We start from the raw sequence: 8507 nt of genomic DNA on the forward strand, positions 1-8507 counted from the left end.
TTTTTCCCAATGAACCATTGGGAACCTCCATAGATTTAAACGCACAGTAGAATTCTCAAGCCAGTGTGCCGTGCCACCAGCGGAGAGGTCATCCAGAGAACACTATAAAAAAGTTCCAATATAATCCTGTCCATGCTTGATATCTCAGTATTTGTTCTGCAGGCCACTTGGCTGTGAGACCTTTGCACAATTAGGTGGGCCCTGGTGTAGCAATCTGCCTTGCTCTTTGTTTACCCTGGTAATGCTGTGTAAACTGCAGGATAAAGGGGCTGGACTTCATGCTGTTTTATTGACAACAAAAGGCCAGGCATTTTGTTTTCTTTACCATGTATTTAGGTCCCAGGTATGTGCAAGTCTAAACACAACTGGCAGCCTCTTGTTAAAGATTACTCCGCGTCTGGCTAATATTCAACAGCGGGTCACGCTTGCTCTGCTGATGTCACCTATAAAACTGGGCTGACCTTTTGCTTTCATGACATCACTGCTTTCTTAGCACTGACTCCATATCGCTCGTCCGCGTCTATATTTCACAACAACAACTTGCATTTATACAGCGCCGCTAACGTCCCCAGGGCGCTTCACAGGAGCTGTTATCAAAAAAAATTTGACACCGAGCCACATAAGGAGACAATGGCCCAGAAATTCGAGTCCCCACGGGTGAGTACGCGCTGGGTACTCACACGTAGGCCCAACGAAAGTACCAGGAAAACTGGAACTTCTGTTCCCTTAAAGGAAGGTGTTCACAGGTCGAACGCGTGCGCTGGAGAGGCAGCGCGTACACCTGGAACTTCCGGTTTTTTCCCAGGTTTTTCCGGGAGGATAAGTCTCCAGCAGCTACGCTTTTAAAAAGCAGTCACAAGGCCTGCTTTTAACATGGTAAGTGCTGAAATATTAAAACATTTTTTCCAACAGGTTTATTATTTTTAAATACTTTAAAGAAAGGTAAGTTTATTTTTAGCCCCGTTAGAAACTAATTAATTTTTTCAAAAATTTAAATTATTGTTTAAAATAGTTATTTTATGTAATTTATAGTTATTTTTAAAATGTGATGTATTTTTAAAATTTATTTGAAGTTTTAGTTGTGTTTTGGGGCTTAATTGTATTCATAGATTTGACAGGTCGTCCTATAATGTCTCCATAACGGACGATTTCTATAACGGGCGGTTTCTATAACGGGCGTTTCTATCACGGGCGGTTTCTATAACGGGCGGTTTCTATAACGGGCGTTTCTATAACGGGCGTTTCTATCACGGGCGGTTTCTATAACGGGCGGTTTCTATAACGGGCGGTTTCTATCACGGGCGGTTTCTATAACGGGCGGTTTCTATAACGGGCGGTTTCTATCACGGGCGGTTTCTATCACGGGCGGTTTCTATCACGGGCGGTTTCTATATCGGGCGGTTTCTATAACGGGCGTTTCTATAACGGGCGGTTTCTACAACGGCCGTTTCTATAACGGGCGGTTTCTATAACGGCCGTTTCTATAACGGGCGTTTCTATGACGGGCGGTTTCTATAACGGGCGTTTCTACAACGGGCGTTTCTACAACGGGCGTTTCTACAACGGGCGTTTCTACAACGGGCGGGTTCTACAACGGGCGGGTTCTACAACGGGGGGTTTCTACCACGGGCGGTTTCTATAACGGGCGGTTTCTATAACGGGCGGTTTCTATAACGGGCGGGTTCTATAACGGGCGGTTTCTATAACGGGCGGTTTCTATAACGGGCGGGTTCTATAACGGGCGGGTTCTATAACGGGCGGTTTCTATCACGGGCGGTTTCTATCACGGGCGGTTTCTATAACGGGCGGTTTCTATAACGGGCGGTTTCTATAACGGGCGTTTCTATAACGGGCGGTTTCTATCACGGGCGGTTTCTATCACGGGCGGTTTCTATCACGGGCGGTTTCTATAACGGGCGGTTTCTATAACGGGCGGTTTCTATCACGGTCGGTTTCTATCACGGGCGGTTTCTATCACGGGCGGTTTCTATCACGGGCGGTTTCTATCACGGGCGGTTTCTATAACGGGCGGTTTCTATAACGGGCGGTTTCTATAACGGGCGGTTTCTATAACGGGCGGTTTCTATAACGGGCGGTTTCTATCACGGGCGGTTTCTATCACGGGCGGTTTCTATAACGGGCGTTTCTATAACGGACGGTTTCTATAACGGGCGGTTTCTAGAACGGGCGTTTCTATCACGGGCGGTTTCTATAACGGGCGGTTTCTATAACGGGCGGTTTCTATAACGGGCGTTTCTATCACGGGCGGTTTCTATAACGGGCGGTTTCTATAACGGGCGGTTTCTATAACGGGCGGTTTCTATAACGGGCGGTTTCTATAACGGGCGGTTTCTATCACGGGCGGTTTCTATCACGGGCGGTTTCTATAACGGGCGTTTCTATAACGGACGGTTTCTATAACGGGCGGTTTCTAGAACGGGCGTTTCTATCACGGGCGGTTTCTATAACGGGCGGTTTCTATAACGGGCGGTTTCTATAACGGGCGTTTCTATCACGGGCGGTTTCTATAACGGGCGGTTTCTATAACGGGCGGTTTCCTATAACGGGCGGGTTCTATAACGGGCGGGTTCTATAACGGGCGTTTCTATAACGGGCGTTTCTATCACGGGCGGTTTCTATAACGGGCGGTTTCCTATAACGGGCGGGTTCTATAACGGGCGGTTTCTAGAACGGGCGGTTTCTATCACGGGCGGTTTCTATAACGGGCGGTTTCCTATAACGGGGGGTTTCTATAACGGGGTTTCTATAACAGGGGGTTTCTAGAACGGGCGGTTTCTAGAACGGGCGGTTTCTAGAACGGGCGGTTTCTAGAACGGGCGTTTCTATAACGGGCGGTTTCTATCACGGGCGGTTTCTATCATGGTTTCTATAACGGGCGGTTTCTATAACAGGCGGGTTCTATAACGGGCGGGTTCTATAACGGGCGGGTTCTATAACAGGCGGTTTCTATCACGGGCGGTTTCTATCACGGGCGGTTTCTATCACGGGCGGTTTATAACGGGCGGTTTCTATAACGGGCGGTTTCTATCACGGGCGGTTTCTATAACGGGCGTTTTCTATAACGGACGTTTTCTATAACGGGCGGTTTCTATAACGGGCGGTTTCTATAACGGGGCGGTTTCTATAACGGGCGGTTTCTATAACGGGCGGTTTCTATAACGGGGCGGTTTCTATAACGGGCGGGTTCTATAACGGGGGGTTTCTATAACGGGGGGTTTCTATAACGGGCGGTTTCTATAACGGGCGGTTTCTATCACGGGCGGTTTCTATCACGGGCGGTTTCTATAACGGGCGGTTTCTATAACGGGCGTTTCTATAACGGACGGTTTCTATAACGGGCGGTTTCTAGAACGGGCGTTTCTATCACGGGCGGTTTCTATAACGGGCGGTTTCTATAACGGGCGGTTTCTATAACGGGCGTTTCTATCACGGGCGGTTTCTATAACGGGCGGTTTCCTATAACGGGCGGGTTCTATAACGGGCGTTTCTATAACGGGCGTTTCTACCACGGGCGGTTTCTATAACGGGCGGGTTCTATAACGGGCGGGTTCTATAACGGGCGGGTTCTATAACGGGCGGTTTCTAGAACGGGCGGTTGCTAGAACGGGCGGTTTCTATCACGGGCGGTTTCTATAACGGGCAGTTTCTATAACGGGCGTTTCTATCACGGGCGGTTTCTATAACGGGCGGTTTCCTATAACGGGCGGGTTCTATAACGGGCGGGTTCTATAACGGGCGGTTTCTATCACGGGCGGTTTCTATAACGGGCGGTTTCCTATAACGGGCGGGTTCTATAACGGGGGGTTTCTATAACAGGGGGTTTCTAGAACGGGCGGTTTCTATAACGGGCGGTTTCTATAACGGGCGGTTTCTATAACGGGCGTTTCTAGAACGGGCGTTTCTAGAACGGGCGGTTTCCTATAACGGGCGGTTTCTATCACGGGCGGTTTCTATCATGGTTTCTATAACGGGCGGTTTCTATAACAGGCGGGTTCTATAACGGGCGGGTTCTATAACGGGCGGTTTCTATCACGGGCGGTTTCTATCACGGGCGGTTTATAACGGGCGGTTTCTATAACGGGCGGTTTCTATAACGGGCGGTTTCTATAACGGGCGGTTTCTATAACGGGCGTTTTCTATAACGGACGTTTTCTATAACGGGCGGTTTCTATAACGGGCGGTTTCTATAACGGGGCGGTTTCTATAACGGGCGGTTTCTATAACGGGCGGTTTCTATAACGGGCGGTTTCTATAACGGGGCGGTTTCTATAACGGGCGGTTTCTATAACGGGCGGTTTCCTATAACGGGCGGGTTCTATAACGGGGGGTTTCTATAACAGGGGGTTTCTAGAACGGGCGGTTTCTATAACGGGCGGTTTCTATAACGGGCGGTTTTTATAACGGGCGTTTCTAGAACGGGCGTTTCTAGAACGGGCGGTTTCCTATAACGGGCGGTTTCTATCACGGGCGGTTTCTATCATGGTTTCTATAACGGGCGGTTTCTCTAACAGGCGGGTTCTATAACGGGCGGGTTCTATAACGGGCGGTTTCTATCACGGGCGGTTTCTATCACGGGCGGTTTCTATCACGGGCGGTTTCTATCACGGGCGGTTTCTATAACGGGCGGTTTCTATCACGGGCGGTTTCTATAACGGGCGTTTTCTATAACGGACGTTTTCTATAACGGGCGGTTTCTGTAACGGGCGGTTTCTATAACGGGGCGGTTTCTATAACGGGCGGGTTCTATAACGGACGGTTTCTATAACGGGCGGTTTCTATAACGGGGCGGTTTCTATAACGGGCGGGTTCTATAACGGGGGGTTTCTATAACGGGGGGTTTCTATAACGGGCGGTTTCTATCACGGGCGGTTTCTATCACGGGCGGTTTCTATCACGGGCGGTTTCTATCACGGGCGGTTTCTAGAACGGGCGGTTTCTAGAACGGGCGGTTTCTATCACGGGCGGTTTCTATCACGGGCGGTTTCTATCACGGTTTCTATAACGGGCGGTTTCTAGAACGGGCGGTTTCTATAACGGGCGATTTCTATAACGGGCGTTTCTATAACGGGCGGTTTCTATAACGGGCGGTTTCTATCACGGGCGGTTTCTATCACGGGCGGTTTCTATAACGGGCGGTTTCTATAACGGGCGGTTTCTATCACGGGCGGTTTCTATCACGGGCGGTTTCTATAACGGGCGGTTTCTATAACGGGCGGTTTCTATAACGGGCGGTTTCTATCACGGTTTCTATCACGGTTGGTTTCTATAACGGGCGGGTTCTATAACGGGCGGTTTCTATAACGGGCGGTTAATGAATGGCATTTTGACGCCTTGGCGAAGAATTGAAAATTACCCCCAATTTTTTCAAGGTGGGGGAGGAGGGGGAGGAAACACGAAGAAAAGAGAGAATGCACGGAATCTATTTGCACCCTTACTTCTTGCCGTCTTTGCACCAGAGGATTCAAAAGACAAACAATTTTGCATGACATCCCATACTTTACTCTCAGTTATAGCTTGTGCTTTTCCAGTTTCTTGAAATAAGGCGGCCTAGCCACTAATTACCTCTTAGAAAAACAGGCAGTATTAACTGACAGCGAGACGTGACCATGTTGACCCTGCTGGGTGCGAGAGCCAAGTTTTAAACAAGCATTGTCTGCCTTAAGAGGTTTTCAACTTCTTTTCCACTTAAAGCTGCAGTCAGATGGAATGTGCGCTGGGGAAACAAGCACATACCTGTCTTATAAAGCGAACCGGGCTTGTGGCACTTACCAACATACTCCTTAAAGGAGAACTGAGCTTTAATGTCGAAGTTGAATCCTTTCAGGAAACGTTCCTACAGATTGGGTTCTTTGCTGGTTTTAAAGCACTTGTAAAGTTCACAGGAAACCACATGCCTCAGTGACATCATGCTCCCCAATATCTGTAACAGGAATAACGTGAGAATATAGCTCAGAATGCTTCACTTTAACCCTTAAACTTCCAACAGGCCCTCGTAAATAAAAACAACTTACATTTCTACAACATACAACAACTTGCATTTATATAGCGCCCTTACCGTAGTGAAACATCCTAAGGTGCTTCACATTATCAAACATAATTTGACACCGAGCCACATGAGGAGATATCGGGACAGGTGACCAAAAGCTTGGACAAAGAGGTCGGTTTTAAGGAGGGTCTTAATGGAGGAGAGGTTTAGGGAGAGAAAATGTTTAAATCAGTAATTGAACCAATTGCACTCTATGGCAGTGAGGTGTGGGGACTGCTAACACAACAAGAATTTGCAAAATGGGACAAACACCCAATTGAGATCCTACATGCAGAATTCTGTAAAAGCATCCTCCGGACTCAAAGGAAAACCGTAAACAATGCATGCAGGGCAGAACTAGGCCAATATCCATTAATAATCACTATCCAAAAAAGAGCCACCAAATTTTGGAAACACCTAGAAACGAGCAACCCCCAATGTTATCATTACGAAGCCCTGAAATGCCAAGAGAGGACCATAAAGAAGAATACCCTCAGTCAACTAGTCCTGGGACTCAGTGAAGTAACTACTAACACTACTAACAATAACCAGCCCCAGGACAGTGACAGCGTAACACAAAGAATTCGACCCAACACAATCGTCGCTAAGCAAAAGGAAAAATATCTGTCATATTGGGCAGAAACAACAAAAACCCAAAGCAAACTCAATTGCTACTTGGCCCTAAACAGACAATACAACATGGCTGATTACCTGACCATGGTAAAGGATAGCAAACTGAGAAAAACCTTGACAATGTACAGACTTGGTGAACATAGCCTGGCGATCAAAAAAGGTAGACACAGGCAGACCCGGCTACCAAGAGAGGACAGGATATGCTCTCACTGCAGTCAGGGAGTGGTGGAGACAGAGATGCACTTCCTCACAGCTTGTAGAAAATATCAGGGCATAAGGGAGAATTTCTACCCAAAATTCACAAAAATATGCCCGGAATTCAGAAATTTGAATGACGACCAAAAACTCCCATACCTATTAGGGGAAGAGAGAAATTGTGTAACCTTAGCGGCACACTATGTTACAGCTTGCCATAAACAGAGGGACAACCACTAAATATAAGAAAAGAGTATATACAAATTATATGAATGTATATTTATACACTCAGGGATATATCTGTTCATACACTGTATGGATAGATCTGTATTTTTGTGTACAACCATGAATGTTTTTCGATGCTTTGGCAACATAAGATGTACCTTGTCATGCCAATAAAGCGATTTGAATTGAATTGAATTGAAATTGAATTCCAGAGCTTAGGGCCCCAGGCAGCTGAAGGCACGGCCGCCAATGGTGACAGTCAATGCTGACCTTGCCAACGACACTCACACCCCGAACATGAATAACAAAATACAGATCCCTCTGCCTTGCCAACTCAACCAGCATCACTAAAACAGACCATCCGGTCATGATCACATTGCTGTTTGTGGGAGCTTGCTGTGCGCGGTTTGGCTGCCGCATTTCCCACATTACAACAGCGACTACACTTCAAAAGTTCCTCATTGGCTGTGAAGCGCTTTGGGATGTCCTGCGGTTGTGAAGGGCGCTGTAGAAATGCGAGTTCTTTCTTTACATGTGAGCTGTTGGAAAGCTAACCTTAATCCAGTAATTGCTGGCGTTTATGTTGTTTTTCACTTGCTGGAGAATTAATGAGAAGAGGAGAGTGCTTGTGGAGGTGGGGCAATCCAAGCATGTTTAGCAGCAGGGAAACTCCCACTACAAAATCACTGGGGATCCTATTGATTTAATAAAGGGCTTTCACTATTGCTATGAATGCTGGGATAGTCCCTCCTCCATGGCCGCATCTTCTTTCCTCTCACTCGCCATTGAGGGAAAGGAAGAGAGTACATTTGCAAATCCCACAAGCCAGGGAGGTTAGGCATAGAGAAAGAGAACAGGAGTGGGGAGGAAGAGAAAGAGAGAGGAAATAATATTTAAAAGAGAAGGAGAATATGTTAATGGCAATTTGGCAAGGTTTGCAGCTTTTAGCATAAAGTGATGCCTTGGGTACGCTGACTGAAGATCTCGCACCTGGGATTTGTCCAATGTTGACAGCTCTGATCCTTCACAGAGTTAGAAATATGTCGACCGCCTTCAATCCCCGGCTACCTGGCTTCTAAAATGCAGCTGGCTCGTAAAGCTGCACATGCGCCTGTCTCGGGCAAGAGACACTTGTTGGCTGCGCGCCAAGTTTGATGTGCAGATAAACCGATTCAAAGAAAACCTGAATTTCTGCTTCAGAACCACAATAATCTTAACCAGCTTTTGTTTGCCAAAGTTTGGGTGCTTGAGCGGGCTGTGACATTAAGTTGGCTTCCAAGCGACGGAAGACGGGAAAGGCCACAGCACTGACAATGAAAGGAAGCAGAAATGGAGGAGATGGGGACCGATGAAACTGCCAACAGGTCAGAAAATGTCGAAGTGACCCCTCAACCAGGACACATGTTGG

The sequence above is a fragment of the Somniosus microcephalus genome, chromosome 27, assembly GCF_052327205.1.
Source record: "Somniosus microcephalus isolate GS21.2 chromosome 27, FLI_Smic_1.0, whole genome shotgun sequence".
Lineage (NCBI taxonomy): Eukaryota > Metazoa > Chordata > Chondrichthyes > Squaliformes > Somniosidae > Somniosus > Somniosus microcephalus.